The sequence below is a fragment of the Saimiri boliviensis genome, chromosome 9, assembly GCF_048565385.1.
Source record: "Saimiri boliviensis isolate mSaiBol1 chromosome 9, mSaiBol1.pri, whole genome shotgun sequence".
NCBI lineage: Eukaryota > Metazoa > Chordata > Mammalia > Primates > Cebidae > Saimiri > Saimiri boliviensis.
The window spans coordinates 34,945,341-34,964,468 of NC_133457.1; the positions used below are offsets into that span (position 1 = coordinate 34,945,341).

At 34.5% G+C, this 19,128-nt stretch overlaps 1 long non-coding RNA gene across 1 annotated transcript in view; it reads left to right on the forward strand.

The window, feature by feature from the left end:
• The window catches only part of LOC141585618 (uncharacterized), a 183,739-nt gene extending 170,515 nt beyond the window's left edge, over window positions 1-13,224 (forward strand). Inside the window, exon 3 of the long non-coding RNA XR_012519195.1 lies at window positions 13,093-13,224. This is a non-coding gene — a long non-coding RNA (uncharacterized LOC141585618). The remainder of the gene's footprint in view (window positions 1-13,092) is intronic.
• The last annotated feature ends 5,904 nt before the right edge of the window (window positions 13,225-19,128 follow it).

The following is a 19,128-nucleotide window of genomic DNA, read 5'->3' on the forward strand; positions in this document are numbered from 1 at the left end:
GAAAAAGAAAGTGGTGAACTATGTAAAATAAGTTAGATTCAAGGTTTGGCTGGAGTTCAGGCCATATTTTTATGTTGATCCTTAGAACTCATTCATTCACTCTATTTTTATTTTACAGCTGAGCTTGTAAGCATGAATAATGTAGATACACAAATAGCATAGAAAGTGACTGTAGCCAGGAGGTAGTGAGAGAGAGAAAAGAGTCCATATTTCCTGAAAACAACTCCAAATAGGAAAGACATTTTCATGCTTTTTAAAGACAATAACAAATAAAGAAGGCTTATCACTAATGCTTATCAACTCAAAGTATCCATTGAATTTTTTTCCCTAAACATAGTTATTGAAAGACCAACTTACACAGAATTACTGTGACCTTTTAATAGTATATTTTTACTCACCAAATTTATAAGGGAAAAATAATGATATTCCAAAATCATATTACTGAAAGAACAAAATTGATCACCTATCCTTATCTTTAAAGAACCCCTCAACATATGATTGCAATCCAAAATATTTTAAAGAAACACTTCAACAAACCTAGCAGGTTATTTAATTAAAAAAATGAGTATAAGAACTCTCTCTTAAATGTTTACATAGAGAAATTATATTATTCTTGACTAAATGAAAAGGTACAAAGTAGAGAGATTTTAAAATATTGTGTGTATTTTCAGCAAAGGATTTTGGGCACTATATCCATTATCTGAGATTGCTATTCTTGGCTATAAAACTTTCTCATGTTATTTTGATATTCTGATTTGCCAAGTAGATAAAGAGTCCAATTCTAACTTGTCATTTCATAAGAAAGAATAAAAAAAATACACAAACACTTGATTGAAAGTTTTTAATGGAAAGAACACGAGTTTCCTTTCCTTGCTATAGAAAAAATATATATATTTATAATTATATATATATATATATATATATATATATATATATATATCTGCACACATTAACCTTATTGATGCATTTGCATGGTCAATTTCTTTCCAGCTTTAAAAATTCAGATTGAATATGCCTCTCCCTAATAACTTTATAAGCCACCTCTCTGCTGCTATCATTGGTTAAGTAAAGCTGATGTTTGTTGTAAGCCTGAATGATCTGAGGGCATTAGGCTTCTGTCCCCTAGTCCGATGATGTGTTCTTAAAATTAAGACTTTCCTAAGAAAATAGCAACAATTCCAAAACTCTAGCAGTCAATCATAATAACAATAATGCATTTTATACAGGTGAATTAATCTAACTGTTCCAAGAAACACACATACACACACACACACACACCCCCCACTAGCACAGCTTTCCAAAGATGGCACTAATCAAATTAACTTTTAAAAAGGCATGGAGAAGATGGCAATTGAGAACTTCTTAAAGAAAATATAGGCTTCCTTTTTATAAAATTCTCCATTTCCCAAGTTCTACCTAAGCACCTTGATTGTTTTATGTATTAAACTGTGAATACTCAACTCCTGCTCTGGATAGGCTGTGAGTCGGGAAAGACGCAAGGCAGACGAGCATATCCCAGCTGTAAAATTGCACACTCTACCATAAGTGAGCAATCTAGACTACCTACTTCATCTCCTTCTACCAAAATATTGCATTTTCTCTTTCAATAAATATGTTTTATAAAGGCAATGAGGTGCTGTAACTCATGAAGTTTCTGCTGCTTACTTGCTCTCTGTGTCCTCTAACTCCCACTCTATCATGAGAGCATATGTTGTATCTCTGTCATGAATTATTATTTGATGATTCCATGTTGGAACTTGCACTTGGAAGGCAGTTTCCCCACCCTCCCTGCAAAGATTCCTGTTTATTCTAAGAAGGTCCATATTGTCTAATGGCTTCCATGTTGTAAAACAGTTCCTCAGGTGCTGCATCCAGGGGCTTGGTCTCCTAAATTCTCAATTAGCAAAACCATCCTGAACTTATATAGGTACCTAAGGTGCAGTGCCTCTTTGTTTTGAAATAACCATTTGTGTACACTATACCCAAGAATGAGATTTGTTCTTTCATAAGCAAACTCAATTGCAAAACATTTCAGTTGGCAATGATAAAAATCTCGCTGCCATGAAGCAGAGGAAGAGACATCTATTTTTGCATGCACTGCCTTCTACCTTTCTCCCTAATAATAAATTCAGCGAATGGAGAGTAATAACATGCATTTTGTTTTAGTCTTTGTGATTCTGACTTCCATCAAGAGGATTCCAAACTATTCCCTGGTGGTAGATTTTTCTTTCAAGTTAACATTTGTTGGTTCTCTCTTAGCAGTGGTGTATCAGAGCTGGCTCACACTGGTTCATGAGAACCGAATGGGCACACTACTTCTCCATGTACTTTTGGTAGACAGCTAGTTAGCCTGAAATAAGCTATTGTGAAAGAATTCATACTACAGAAATCAATAAATGCCATAAATCAGGGCTTACTTGGGAGACCACTGGGGTTAGTTGCTAAGCAGTTACCAGCACATCAATGCCATCTATCTAGTAAATAAGGTATTCTAAAGGTGCCAAAGATACCATATATAGCAGTCCTGGAATGAAAGTGGCCAACCTCTAGTCGTAAAGGTAACACATAAAATAAGGTAAAAATACTTCAGGTAATTAGCAGAAAAGATGTTAGGTTGGCAGTGTAACTTATTAGCTAAGGACCCAGGCTTGGTTCAGTTTGCACTGGTCCTCTTGCTAGTTGAATACCCGTCAGCAACTCACTCACCTCTCTGAACCTCAGTTTAGTTTATTGTAAAATGGAAATAAACGTTAGTCTCCTCATGTAGTGGTTTTGAGGATTAATTGAGATGATGAATGTATGCACTGGTTGGTTGGTATATACTGAGAGCTTAATACATTTTAGCCATTATTATTAAAGACAGGTAGTTGAAAAATTATCAGCCTCATCTCAATTGCAGTTACTTATCTACCTAGTCCCAACTATACATGCCTTCTTTATCGTCTTCAGGCATACCATGTTTGCTCTGGCCTCTGAGCCTCTGCATCTGTTGTTCCTTCTGATTGAAAATTTATCCTGTGACATTTTGCCTGGTTGGTTCATTCTAATTATTCTGGCCTCAATTCAGATGTTAACTATTCAAAGAGGACTTCCTTATTCACTCTTCCTTGGCCATGTATTCCAATTCTCACCCACCTGGTCATCATGTCCCAGATTTTCCTGTTCCATATATCTATAGAAGTTATCATCGTAAGAAGTTTCTGCTTTATTTGGTTATTTGTTTTTAAGGATCTCTCTTACTGAATCAAAGACCCATGAAAGAAGCAGCCTCGTTCGTCTTTTCCTTTGTGTAATCCCAAGCACCAGTAATAGTGACTGGCATGTGGTAGGCATGCAATAAATATCAGTGAATGAATGAACAAATAAATGGTAACTTTGGAGCCAAAATAATGAATTCACTACTTAAGTGAGGGCTGATCTACAATTCTATTTTTAGTCCAATTAAGGATTGTTTTTTGATAATAAAATAGCAATATTGATGGATCCACAGGAGGTAAAAAAAAGTTTATTAATGCTCTGGATAAATAAAGGAGTGAGCAGTAGAAAAAATCTATTGACATATTTAATCAGGAAACTGTGAAAACAACTAGATATGGCTGATTTTGTGAGGCATGGAAAGACTGGATTCAGAAAAACTTAATTGGGTAGATTTTTAAAAATATTATATACACACTGCTAAAAGTTTATTTCTGTGATCTTAGCATAATGATTGGAGATAAGAAAGTGGTATTTAAATTCCCAATCATTAAACATCCTTATTATTATAATTTTGAATGGGAGGAAAGATATAATGTGAACTAGGCTTCTTGGTATGCAAGAGTTTCCATAGACTTCTGTGAAAGTGTGTGAGTGAGACTATTTTCCCTCTCATGGTATTTGTCAGAGCATACGAAGAGGGGGTGAGGAGTGCCGAAGAAAGGAAAACAGAATAAACCAGTTAACATAAATATTTTTAATGCTTGTGGTATCAAATAATGAATAAAGCATTTCTATGTTAAGGGATTTTTTTTTTTAAGGAGTATGAGAGGTTCGAAGAGCTTTAAAAAATACCATTCTAAAAGTGAAGGACTTTAATTAATAGAAAAAATATTTACTATATATTACACTCATACAGTAGGATCAGGAAAAGTGTTATGAAATAAGAAATAGAATTTTAGCATAGCCATGCATTTCTTGCCTTATTGAGGAAAAGACATTTTATAAATGGAAGCCAAACTACAATACAAGGTATGTGGATGTAGAGATCTTTATCTTATATCTGGATTAATTGCTCAAGGTCCAGTATTTTTCTTTATTTTTTAGCTTAGCTAGGATAGAGCAGGGGGTGACATTCATAATGTTATAGCATTTTCAGTCACATTGTGGATATACAGCAAGATTTAACATTTGAAAGAATTACAGAAACTCCCAGGTATCAGTTGCAGGAGATTTAAAAGGTAGTTATTTAATGCCTTTATATATATATGTGTGTTTGTGTGTGTGTATGTGTTTATATGTGTGTACACACACATAATCATCATTATCATTCTGAGGCAAATAATTCAGATAGGAACACAGCTACACACAATTGTTTGGGCCTATTTTATTATCTACATGTAAAATTTTAAGAATTAGTTTCAGGTTCTTAAAAAATATAAAAGCTCTGGATTTCCTCTGCCAAGTATTTCACAATTGTACTTACATGGTCTAAAATGCAAAAAGTGTAGGAGAATGATATTTTATATAAAAATAGGCACCTAATTATTACATATGTAATCTATTGTTTACCAAAACATGTAAGGCCATACCTTATACAAATTCTCATGCCCATGCTTCTACAAAGGCTACTTCTTATCGTTGTTAATGTATGACACTATGTAGCCAGAGATTGATCCTAAATTAGAGTACACTATGAAGAAACAGCATCTGGTAACAACTTGCCATATGCTAGAAATTTTTAGGTGCTATGTATATTTTATTTCATTTAATCCTCATAACAATTTATATATATAATATATACGTATATTGTATTTTTGTTTTCTTCCCTCTCTCATCTCCTTATCATGTACATAATATATATAGACTTTATTATCATAGTATTTACATTATAGGATATCAAGTGTAAGAGTAAACATTATTCCAGGACTTTGTGTCCTCTTCTGAGGAAAGGGTTAGTGCATCTTCGGTTGTGGTTGTAAGAAAGATAGTTGTATCATGTTAGGTGGAAGTATGACCTTGTTATTTTCCTTATTTGGAGATTAAGTATGGTTTTAAGACATGTATATGGTTGCCAAGTTAACAAGGGGTAAACTTGTGATGGTTAATTTTGTGTGTCAAGTTGACTGAGCCATAGTGCCCAGATACGTGGTCAAATATTCTGAGTATTCCTGCTAGGGTGGTTTTTGGATGAAAATGACATTTAAATAAGTTGACCTTGAGTAAAGCAGATTGCCCTTCATAATGTTCGAGGGCTTCGTCCCATCAGTTGGAAGTCTTAATCGAACTAAATACTAACCTTTCCCAAGCAAGAGATAATTCTGTGGCAGACTGCCTTCAGACTTAAACTGTCACATGGGTTCTTCTCTGGTCTCTAGACTGCTAGCCTACCCTGCATAATTTGGACTTTGAACTCATAAGCCTCCATACTCATATGAGCCAATTTATTAAAATAAATCTCTACACACACACACGCACACACGTATCCTGTTGTTTCCATTTCTCTGGAGAAACTGGACTAATGAACAATCCAGTGAAGAGAGGAATCAGATCTCTATTATATAGATGAAGAAAATGAAGCACACAGAGGTATACTTGTCCAAGATCATAAAACCAGCAAATAGTGGAATTAGAGTCTGAAGCCACATCTTCTGATGTGAAAGCCAACATTGTTTTGCATCTTTGCCATGATTCTCAGAAGAGGCTTCTAATAATCAGCATTTCAACAACTTATTTATTATTGAATAATTACTAATTATGATCATTTAATCTATAAACACTGCAAGGATAGCAATATGCCTTAGCCATCTTATTTTCTAAGTCTAGCACAATGTATGATGCAGGAACCATCAGAAAACACACACACACATACATATAGGCACATATCTACACCATACACATACACGGGCATGTCACACCCCCCCAACATTTATCATATGACAAGCATGTATACATTTCCTACAGTATAAATTATTTAATTAAAGAGAGTCCACAATTTACATTAACTAAGGCAATAGCTTATTCGTTTTCTTCAGTGTTTGATCCCATGAGTACTATTGAACAAGACAAGACATTTTAAAGCCTCTGTGTTTCCATTTCTTTATATATTAAACCAAAATTTGGCCTGCAGCAGGATTACCTGACTCAGATTTTAGACGCTTGCAAATCACCTTCCTGCTACTTGCCTTATTCACATACCACTAAAAAAGTGTAGTACGCTGCTAAAACCTGCAGAGATGGAATGTAGACATTATTTATGTTAGTTTCAACCTAAGGAGTAACTTATATTTTGAATATTTATTAAGATAAATTCAAAAATTTTATAAAATTTAAATTGCCTGCAAATGAAAATCATTCAGTATTGGTAATGAAGTGAAGAACCACATTTGGGAAAATTGGTCTAAATTAGAACTTAAACTCTTGTTTAGTTCTCTCTGTTTATAAATTGACTACTGAATGGACATTAGATAATTCTATAACTTGTCCCAGATATAATTTTCCTAATTCTCCAAAATCTAAAATAACCTAAATGTGATAAGAAATTTTCAACATATAATGGGTTTATTGGGACATAATTCCATCGAAAGTCGAGGAGCGTTTGTATTTTTGCTTTCTCACTGGCTGCTTATACAATCCTAAAGAAAGCAGAGGCCCTCTAAAGTTTTCATAGATACATGAGTATATGTACATTTAAAATTTCAAGAGGTGTTGTGTAGGCTTTAATTTTTTTTCTCTTACTATAACTCACATTATGAAATATATTTTTAGTGTGACCTGATATGGACATACATATGCAGTATAATTGAAGTAAAATTTTAGTGAAAGATGCTGACATTTCTATTGTATTCTCTATTCTGTCATGTGTTCTACTTGATTCTTTAAGTTGCAGACCACCAGCTACCAAATTCATTTTATGACACATTATATTAATGATCTACTCCTGTGTAACAATATTGTCACAACCTTAGAAGCTTAAAACAACACTCATCTATTTTCTCATAGTTTCTGTGGGTCAGGAGTTCATGTATGACTTAGCTGTGTCCTTCCTCTGTGAGGCTAAACTCAGGGCCTCAGCCAAGGCTATGGTTTCATCTGCCATTCAACTGCAAATGGACTCACTGCCTTGCTTACTTGGGTTTTGGCAGCATCCAGTTTTTTAGGGGCTGCACTGGACAGACAGCCCAGTTTCTTGCTGACTGTTATGTGGAGACTGCCCTCTCAGTATCTTGCTACATGACCTATTTCATAGGGAAGCTCACAACATGGCAACTTGGTTCTTTAAAGCCAGCAAGGAGAGACTCTCCTTACAAAGCAGGTACTGAAATCTCATGGAATGTGATCACGTACAGGCAATCATGTATGCCCTGTTACTTTGTTGCATTGGTTAGAAACACATCACAGGTCCTGCGTAAGCTCCAATAGAAGCAATTATGCAAGAAGCGAACATGAGTAGGAGGGGACCTGTCTGCCAAACAAATTAATGTATCAATTTCTGAAATTTGAAAACCACTGGTCTAACAAGTTAACTCTCTTCATAGATAATAATTCTGAGTATCTGTACACCAACAAGGCAAGAATTATCCTTCATACTTTTTCCAACTCATTAATAAAACCACAGAGCTAAAGGGCTTGCTCAGGATCATGTAATTCTTTAGTGGCGGAAGCAAAACTAGATTCACACTTTTTTTAGCCTCCAGTCTCAAGAGGTTTTCATTATATCCAGCACCTAGCAGAATGTGTAGCACATAGTAGTCATTCAATATATGTATTTTGAATAAATGAATACATAAATAAATGATTATAAATCATAGTATCTTTCATGAAATTCTTGAAACTAGTCAGTTAGAAGTGCTACTAAATATAGCATATTATCTTGGCCTCTTAAGAGATTATTTTAAATCTTATTAATTTTCTCTCTGGTCTTTGACATTCTATATGATCTTATTACATGGTGTATATACTCTTCTTTAAGGAAGTTAACACCAAAAGTTAATACATTTACTTCTCTACATGTTCCAATGCAAATGTTCTCATAATCTAGAAAGATGGACTTGACATAAATTCTAGGCAGTGATAGTTCAAGAAATCTTGTAAGTAGTTTAAGTACATATATTATTCCATAAGCTTATGCATAGGCTAACAATGCCCCAACAATTTTGATTGCATCATTGGTGTGAAAGTGTTAAGAAATGAAAAATAGTTGTCAATTTAAGTATAATTATTTTGTCATTCTACATTTTCAAGCAATCTTACTATTTAGAACAATGTTTATTATCCATCCCTACTGCCCCAAATAGGGTTTGAAGAGCTTTTAATTTGTAAATTAAGCATCATAACAAGTAACAGCTTCTCTCTCTGTCTCACTTTGCCAGATAATGGTCATTTGAACTGTCTCTGAGTCTGGAGGTTGCTGTTAACAAACCAGATTGTATTGCTGCTGAGCTAGTTAACATTCATATTAGACTTTCAAAAGAGCGTGGAGAAAACAGTCAGCTCTTTGATAGCATTTATGATGGACACACAGCTGGGCTAATGAAGACAATATGTCAAGGCCTGAACAGCAATAATTTTACAGATTTTTGAGACATCTATTTGGGTTTACAGAGCTGATTTCCTCTTTGAAGGCTGCATTCTGAATTAGTGATAACCACCTTTATAGAGAAAAGATTAAATATGAAGGGTCCAAGGAGTTTAGGCTAAAGAAGTAATGCTAGGACTAATCAGACAAAGAGAAACATTGTCTGAAATGACTCAATTTAAATTTAAAATTGGGTGTGGCATTTGGGGTGAGAGTGGGAAAGGTTAGGAAGGGACTCTGAGGAGCTAATAAAAAATAAATACCACACAACATGCATCTTTATGAAGGTCCTTATTACTCATAATGCAACATGTGTGTGAGCTTCCACTTTGAGAAGACAAACTAAGTAACAGCTATTTCTTCAGCCAGGATTTAGTCATTTTTTGTTTTAAAGATCTTTTAAACTAGCCACTTTTTCCTTAAACTCCAATAAGCCCTGTTCCCCAGAATCTATATTCATTTAACTTCTAAGCTCTCAAGATTACAATTGCTTATTTTTATGTCTAAGAAACACCTTTATTTCTGTACAAACAATATTCTTAGAGAGAAAGAAGAATTTCTAGAGTGCAGTTGATTTAAAAATTACCTAATTTAAAATATTTTAATGTCCCATAAAGCTAGGTAGGTAGTCACTGCCCGACTCCTAGTAAACTATTTCTGGATTGTAGGTGGACTCTACTTTCCAAGAAGGCAAAAGACAATTCATATAGTTATTCAACTTCCTGATCATAATTTTTGTAAGTCCCTTTGTGGTAGAGCCCTAAAGCCTTGTCAAGCTATTTTACTGGCCAAAGAGTGCCCCAGTTAGCATCCTAGCAAAGCCCATGTGGACACCATTCAGGTTTAGGCTCAAATTGTTAACCAAAATGTACTCAACATTTGAAAATTGTCAGAGCTTGCAGTTAGCACCCTGACACTTTCCCTTTGTAAGCTCGTTTTTACTATGTGCCTTGTTTCTTTACATTATCTTTTTCACAGTCGTAATTACTATAATAGCTAGCATTTATTGAGGATTTACTATAAGCTAGGCATGGTGCTGAATATTTGATGCAGATTGTCTCATTGATTCACATAGCAACCATAGGAGGTAAATATTATGATCATTATTTCCAATTCATAGATAAGAAAACTGATGCTTAGAAAAGCTAAAAAAAACTTGTCATAAATCACAAAGACATAAAATCAGAGTCCTAAGATATCAATCAGGCAAAAATTCCAGACAATTTGGTCTGCTCAGAGAACAGTCTTGAAGGCAAGTATTTTCTAGATTTGAGCAAGCACGCCTCTTTAGAATTTTTCAAAGGCTTCTATAAGAATTCCAATTTGGAAGAATCAGGAAATTAAAGTATTAGTCTATATTTGAAATTATTACATGAAAAAATTCTTTTTTAATCGACAAAGTTTTGAAGATTATCATTAATAAAAAAAGTCAAACTTCAAAGATTTACAATTATATGAAATTTTGTATCTCCATATAAGCCACTGAATACGTGGCAGTGAAATAAAACTTCAGTTTTGACTAATGCTTCTGTGTGTCATCTCTGCAATTAAAATTCTCCTACCCTCTTTTCAAAACAATTTTTAAATTTTATGTTCTCCTTTAATTTTCTTTATAAATTAAAAGTGATTATTGTTCTTATGTTTCTGGCCAAAATAGAGTAATAGGGACAAAATTTACCTGTCTGCCTTGTTTACTGTCTTAAAAAACACTATTTCAAATATTTTATCCCCTGTTTGTTTTTTCAGGTACAACTCTTTTGAAAGATAGTTTTATTTTTTTAATTAACTATACACCCACCACAGAGTTCGGTCATTTTAATCCTATTTATTTACCCAAAATGAATCAAAGCATATGTCCGCACAAAGACTAATCACCAATGAGCTATTCATACATGCAACAACCTGGATGAATCTAAAAATAATTGTGCATAATGAAAGAAGCCAGACATGAAGAGTACATACTGTGCAACTCCACCTATATACAAAACTAGAAAATACAAACTCAGCCGTAGAGATAGGACGCAGATAAGTGGTTGTCTGAGATCCGGGTGGGGTGTGAAGAAACTATTGGGGATGGTGGATATGATATGTTTACTGTCTTGCTTTTGATGATAGTTTCACAAATATAAATCTGTGTGTAAAGACAGGTCAAAAGTTACTAAACTGTACATCTTAAATATGTATACTTTATTGCTGTCTTTTATTTTTAACAAAACTTTTAAACTTTTTGTAAGTAGTTTTGACTAAAACTTAATCAACTTAATCTAAGCCATGGGACAGAGCATGGTGTTCCTTTCTGAGTACTTTCCTTACCTTTAAATTCTGATACAGAGCCCTCCAAGACCACTTCCTCCCTCCCATTCCACCCAAATCCCTCATAAAACATCAAACTGCAGAATTAGGAAGGGGCAGCATCAGCAGATGCCTCTGACTCTCAAGAGGTAGTTTTAATTCTCTATGTCATTTAGCTCTTTTAAAAATGATGGAAAGTTGCCACTTTAAAAAAAAAATCAGCTTTCTTTCCACATGTAAGTATTTTTAGTGAAAATTTTACTATCAATATCTGATTGAGCATATTTCTATTCCCTCTAGGTTTAATGTTTTCCATCTGCAATATAAAAGAAAGATAATGCACAATTATGCTAGTAAGACTCTCTTTTCCAATAATGTTTGCACGTCTCAATACTTACATTTAAAAAGGAAATAGTAGCACTTGAAAAGTAAGGTAAGAACATGAACAAAATTGAATAGAGGAAAAATTCCTGCCTGAAGACTTGTTGAAAATACATTTAAAGACAGTCCGTCTGAGACAGGAGCTGAGCTGGCCGTCTCCTCTTTTAAGTAGCTGAACATTCTAATGTCAAATATTTGACCTGGAGACTGGAAGAGGAGGAGAAAGCCCCCCAAAAAGTCAAAAGATGAAGAAAAAAGTTAAAGAATTTCTCCCAGGAATCAGGGAACCAAGGTCCAAACTTCTACCCTCTGCCCAACTAAATTATTGCTGCCTCTTTTTTTTTTTTTTTTTTTTGTTTGTTTGAGACGGAGTTTCGCTCTTGTTACCCAGGCTGGAGTGCAATGGTGCGATCTCGGCTCACCGCAACCTCCGCCTCCTGGGTTCAGTCAATTCTCCTGCCTCAGCCTCCTGAGTAGCTGGGATTACAGGCACGTGCCACCATGCCCAGCTCATTTTTTTTTGTATTTTTTTTAGTAGAGACGGGGTTTCACCATGTTGACCAGGATGGTCTCGATCTCTTGACCTCGTGATCCACCCGCCTCGGCCTTATTACTGCCTCTTTCTGTGAATCTTAAAAGTGTACAATATACCTCATTTAATGACTTTCATTTATTCATGAAAACTCTATCCCCATGGGAAAAGTTGTTAAGTGTAAAAAGATTTCCTTTAAATAGAAAAATTATGAAATGATTCCTTTTAACCCTCCATGCCCAAAATATATCCAATGAATTATATATATATATCAATTATCAATATATATCAAAATATACTAATTAAAAATATCAATTGAACAATATGTCAATTGAATTATGAAAGCAAATTACTTAAGTAGCAAAGAATAACATAAAGGTTAATAAGTATAGCTTATACTTAAAATACAATGAATTGAAAGCACGTAGCACTTAATATAGTAGGAAGAGGAAACAATAGAAAGTGGTAGGTAGGGGAGAAGGACTGCAAGGGAGTTACTTTTTGGAAAATGCATTTTTTATTTCTGCATCATTTTATTCACAAATTGTTCTTAATCTTTTGTGAATTTGTGGATTTCTTGAATTCACACTAGACTTAAAAATACAGTTATAGCACAGAAAAAATTTTTTTACCAGTAAAAGAAAGGCTAAGCAAGAGAGCCTTTCAAAACACATGAAAATAGCACACACATAGAAAAAAAAAAAAAAAAAAAAAAAAAAAAAACCAGAATAAAGAGATGTACAAGTGACACCTCCTCAACCTTCTCACTTGGTGTACATATGCACAGTAAATTATTTTGGGCTCAGCCAAGCATGGGAGCAATTCAAATAGATCCATATGATATTCTCCGATTAGAAACTCTTGTGGAATAAGTTGGTGAGTGTATCTTTGCCTAAAACAGTAATGTCAAAATATAGCTTCTTATAGCATATTTATTTAGTATCATTCTGGTGAAAAAGTGGTTATACAGAATAGAAAAAGAGTTGTCCAAAAATAAATGGTTGACCTTTCCAGAGCTATTACCTGCAGAATTGTTACATAAGTCTGTTCAACACTCATAAAGGAATACTCAACTGACCTAACTGATTTTCTCTTCATGTTTTTTTTCTTCAAGGGCTAGTAGATGTCTACATACAGTGGTGCAAAGCAACCTCAGCCCTATGGTCCAATATCTGCCCATCGAAACTTGTCTTATGATTTACAGAACTGGAACTTCACTGGCAAGTCACATTCCTAGAGTTTCCCCTCTCCCTACCCCAGTGATGGAAAGTAAATCAAATCATTGTCATTCTTTCTTAACAAAGAGTATAGATTTAAAACTTGCGTAGAATTACAGGTACTGTCTGTGGTCTACAATGGGGAACCTGAAGTCTCAATACTGCAGTTGTCTAATCAGAGGATCTAAGATGCATAGGCTCAAGGACTTTATATCTGGCACCCTCTGGAGCTTGGTTGAACAGAGATTCATTTGGGTTAGGAGACATTATGTAGGCAATATACTTAGTCAATGGAGGCCTTATACCCGAAGACACTTAGAAGAATCTGAATTCTCATGTTACTTTTCCTCTCATGGAGTGGAATTCCAAATGTAAAAAATCAAACAGCAAGTGCATAAACATTAGATATTATACCAAAATTTACAAAGCCTTTATAGATATGCAAGTGTTATTGTGTCTGTCCTTTACTTCTATACAGAATTTAATGGGTAGCTGTTATTATTTTATTGCCATGTAAAAATGAAGAAACTGGTAAGTTGTCTAAAGGTGCACAATCAAAACACATCAAAGCCATTGTGAAATGCAGGTCCCAGGATTTCAAAATCAGGTCTTCTGCTTAGAAATTCAGACTTTCTCATATTGCCATAAACTCCATAATGGGAAAACAAAGCTAACATCAGAAGAGCTGCTTTTAGCCAAGCGTGGTGGCTCATGCCTGTAACCCCAGCACTTTGGGAGGCCACGGCAGACAGATCACTTGAGGTCAGGAGTTCAAGACCCCCCCACGGTGATCTCCATTAAAAATTAGCTGGGCACGGTGGTGGACACTTGTAATTCTAGCTACTTTGGAGGCTGAGGCAGGACAATCGCTTAGGCTAGGGAGGCAGAGGTTGCAGTGAGCCGAGACAGTGCCACTCTACTCCAGTCCAGGCGATGGAGTGAAACTCCATCTCAAAAAAAAAAAAAAAAAAAAAAAGAAGCTTTTTACTTTCCCCCTAATCACCATAATATTCACTATTAAGTGATGGAAATAGAAATAATAACCACAAAGTGTGGTTCTCAGACCAAAAGCATCAGGATCACCCGGGGAACTTGTTAGAAATGCAGATTCTCAGATTCCACACTTAATGAATCAGACACTTGTAGGAGAGACCAGCAATTTGTTTTAACAAGTCCTCCAAGGATTCTAATACAGCTGATGTTTGAGAAACACTAGCTTTGAGTAAACTTAAGAGGGTCATGTTAGTATTTTTAAATCATTGGAAGTTGGTTTGTTTTGTTTTCTCTTAAGTGGAACTCATTTGTACTTCAATACACAGAATGGATATTTAGAGGAAGCAGTTTTTGACCTAACAGATGAGCACTTCCAATTGAATAGAGCTTTCTGAGAATGTCGCTGCCCTCTATAAGTAAATAACTGGGTTTCTCTAGACTGGAGCTGCAAACAGGTCACTGTGTGTACGGAGGATTGTATTAATACTACCGTGGCTCTTTCCAGCTCTGCATTACTAATATTCTGTTTTAAAGTCTTCCTTAATATCCAGTGTCTCTGTGTTCATGATGGTAAGGACTGGGTAATATTAACAATCATCCTGTTGTTGACAACAGATGATAAGGGAAAGCCCAGCTTTATGCTCCCTGTAACCGTACTCTAATTCCCTATTCCTCGTCTAATTTTTTAACACATTAACACAAAACCTTGACATTACTAAATAAGAAGCCCTCTCACTTAGAACCCAATGCTATGTGGTAAAAATTATTTTTAGAACAATCAGGAGCTGTAGTTTTCAACTCTGCTTCTCTTATCAAGTAATTCTATGCCTGAGTTTCTTCTTTGTAAATATAAATAGTTGGAATAGAGGATCTGTTAAGTGTTATTCAAGCTGAAATTGTATGTACCCCACATTGAGTTTCTCTCGTATACCCCAGCCCGTTCAACACTCACACCACCAGTTTTTAGAACTCAGAGTAGGATTAGCCATCTATCATTTGTTAATAGGAATGCTTTTTCACCAAATAAGAAACTCATGATTTTTCCTGTTTGTTTTTTTAATTTATTTTAGCCAGGTTCCAGATGCTGGCCTGGAACTATAGAACAAACATTTCACAAAAAGTAATTATGATATACAAAGGAAAGACAATTTCTTTGAATATCCATAATCTCAATATGGAGCCTGGCTGTGGATGGCCAAGAGATAGTTTCCTTAACTGGAAAAAGTTTTTTAAATGAGGCTTGGTGGGCGATATATCTTTGCATCATTACAAAGAGGAAAAAAGAGAAATCTCACAACTGAAGAAAGTGAAATCCACTTTACTTAATGCGGACCTCTGTCTCTGGTGTGCAGGTCCTCTGTGTCCAAAGATAATTAGCACTTTATAATGCTAATTATTATAATTATGTCTGAGAAAAAAATCATTAGGGGGTAGGTCCGTTCACTGATTTTCAATTGCCCCCTCTATTTAAAAATAAGGTCATTTTTCTACGAAATAGCTTTAGGAGCTTGAAGCAGAAAGAGGGTTATAGAAAATCCTGTGTAGGTATAAGCCTGAGTTTTTAATATTCCTATAATTTTGTGATATGTCTGGGAACTGAACCGGGATGAAAACAGTGAACCTATTTAGTCTAGAAGACTAGAAATCAGGACTCAGAAGAGCAAACATTTCTGTAATAGTTGGTCCTCAAATAGTCATTCATTCACCATCCACTGTGTTCCTGGCAATGTGCTAAGCTGTTTCTAGATGCTATCTCCAGTAATAACTATCAGAGTTGCACAAAACAAGTACTAGTACTCCATTTTTCATAGATAAAGAAGTAAAATCTTAGAAATTAGCTGCCCAGTGTCATGTACACAGGAAAGGAAAGTTGGATTCTGATTCAAATCTGCTTGCTCCAAAGCATTTTTTGTAAACATTTCACTATCCTGTGCTTACATGTAAATGTCCCATCTCTGTTAGGGGTCTTGAAATACTGACTAAAGAATGGTGTAGGGGAGGGGAAGTTTAGAAATACCTGGAAATTGGGTTGTTTGAGAGAAGCTCACTCTCAGGTGGTAGGAGATCAAGCTAACAGAATAGATGAGGAAAGCCCAGAAGTATAAAAATGGTCTGAGGGAAGAATTTGGGACACAGAGTGAAAATAGCCTGCTTCTGAAGACCAGCTTCATCTCTTCCCTTCTGGGTGATAATAAAAGAGCCCTTTAACTTTGCCAGGTCTCAGTTACTAATTTCTGAAACAACTCCTGCTACTATTACTACAGATCTTTCTACTGCTATTACCACCACCACCACCATATCAGTTACTGAGAACTAGATGCCAAGCGAAATGCTAAACACTTCATATACGTTATTGTTTTAAATACAAAATGTACTATTAATCCAATTTCATATATAAAAGAAAACTGAGGTTCAAAGAGGCTAGGTAATTTGTATGTGAATATGCTTTATACTATGTAAAAACATCTTATTAGTAGATATCACTATTATTAAGAACCTATCAGCCAAAGAGGAGGAATTGGCCTTTTATCTTTCTATGATGAACAGTTGTCTTTCTGTTTAATGGTTTTTTAAAAATCCCCCTGTGACAAGCTCCAGAGGACAAATAATTTATTTCTTGTGGTGTATGGCTCTCTAAATGAATTAATTGATAGGCATCCCATTGTCAGTCTCAGGGATGTGGAAATAAAACAGGCATGAGATGTTCTTTACCAAACTAATTTGTGCTTTAAACGCATAAATAATAAATATATATATATTTTAAAGTAAATGTGTATTTACCATCTCTCCTGCTCCACTTTGAATTCAAGAACCTGTGTCTTTGTTGTGTCTGCGCTGTCAGTTGAGAAGCTTGGTTTTGTTTCTTTGAGTATTAGTAAGTGGAATTAAATAGTAAATATTGCTGGGGGAAAGAAAGAAGAAAAACAGCTCTTTCAATCCATCCCTGCTTCCATTCAATGAAAGGAAGGTAGAGAGAATACTTATGATAATTGTAGTAAGTGTAACAGAATAGCAGAACCACTCTTTTCCTTTCAGGAGGCCATTAGGTCAAAACTGTTTTCATAGTAATACTAAGATGATATTTGCCTTTTCACTGTGTTGGCACTTTGATAATGCAGAAACATTGGAGTCTTAGCCAAAATTAAGACCATGAAAACAAACTGCACTAGGAGTAGTTATATTCTTCATTGCTATTTACTTGAAGGGGGAAAACCCATTTTCATTTAAGAAAGTCCTTGGTGAAGTAGTAAAATATTAATTTTATTAAATCTTGACCTGAGTACAAGTCTTTTAAACATTCTGAGTGATGAAAGGGAAGAATATCTGAAGTGCTTCTGCTGCATACCAAAGTATGACAATTCTCTCAAAAAAAAGCACTTGAGTGATTGTTCGAGATGCCAGCTGCGCTAGTCCCTTTTGTTTGAGAGCCACCATTTTTACCTGAAAGAATGTACATACAAACTATGGGTATTCAAAGTTGAATATTTTGCAGACCTTTTCTTGCAAATAAATAAAGGGAGCCTCTGGCTTCAGGAAAAACAACGGACAGTATTTTCAGCCAATTAGAAAATTAAATCTTTCAAGAGACCATGCCTTGACAGCTCCCTAATACTTCCAAAAGATGGAGGGTGGCATTAATAAATATAGATTTTTATGATGTTACATAATGGAATGTTTTAAAGATTGTAATATCTGTATAACCATGAAAAACAGTATTTTTCAAATGACAAACACATGGTGTTACATAATCATGAGTGGGTAAAAATGCAAGATACAAGAATGGATTTTAATGCAGCAGAGTACAAAACATTCACTTTCCATTCCCTATTGCAACTAACCTTTAAGAAACCACAACTTGTTGAGTTCTGGGTATTATTCAAAAAATGTCTACAATTTATATGACTAGTCTATTAAAATACTATTCTGTTTTTCAACTCCATGTCTGTGTGAGTCAAGACTTTCTTTACATATGTCAACCAAAAGCAGACTGAATTGTAGAAGTAGATATGAGAATCCAGTTGTCTACTGTTTAGCCAGATACAAATGAAATTTGTAAAATGGAAAACAATGCAACTGTTTTCAGTATGTATCTTTTGCCTTTCAAAACGTAATTATTTTTCATAATTTATTTTTATTAACAGATAGTGCTTATTACTATTATTTAAAATCAATATTTACACATCTATAATATTCTCAGCTTTAATTTCTAATATGATAAATATTAAAATATCCATATCATCAAAACTCTCTGGGGACCTCAGCTATTCTGAGCATATAAGGGTCTGAGACTAGAATGTTTGAGAACTGCTGGAATAGGGTAATGAACTGCCCTTGGGTTTGTAAATTGGTTGCACCATTTCTGCAGAGCAACTTGTCAAACTGTCAAAATTATTAAAATTTGGGTAACTTTTGACCAATAATTTTCACCTTTAACAGTTCATTCTTAAGAGAAAATCGTGGATTTCTGCAGGTATTTATTTATCAAAATATTCATTATACTTTCTATAATATAAAATAGTACTTATAAATATCCATGGATTTGTTTAAATATATTTTGTTATCTTCTTAAGATGGAATATCATGGAACCATTAAAAACGTTGTAAAAACTAATAGATGACATAACATTTGTTAATAATATATTAAATTTAAATGATGTAAAATCATAGTTATAAGATAGAGTTATTTTGAAAACTAAAATGAAAATGCTGTCTCCTCTCCCTATACTTTTAAAAGTTTTATTTTTCTATTTCTCTATGTCTCTGGAAGTTTAGATAAATAATGAATAATTTATTTTTCAAGGATGAATGATGGGTTATTAGTGCTTCTAAAATTCTTTTGCGTTTTTCTAATTTCTACAGAATGTGCATCCATTTTCTTTATCAGGAAAAAAATTTTACAAAAATGTGGTGGATAAATCATAACTTTCAGATTGACAGTC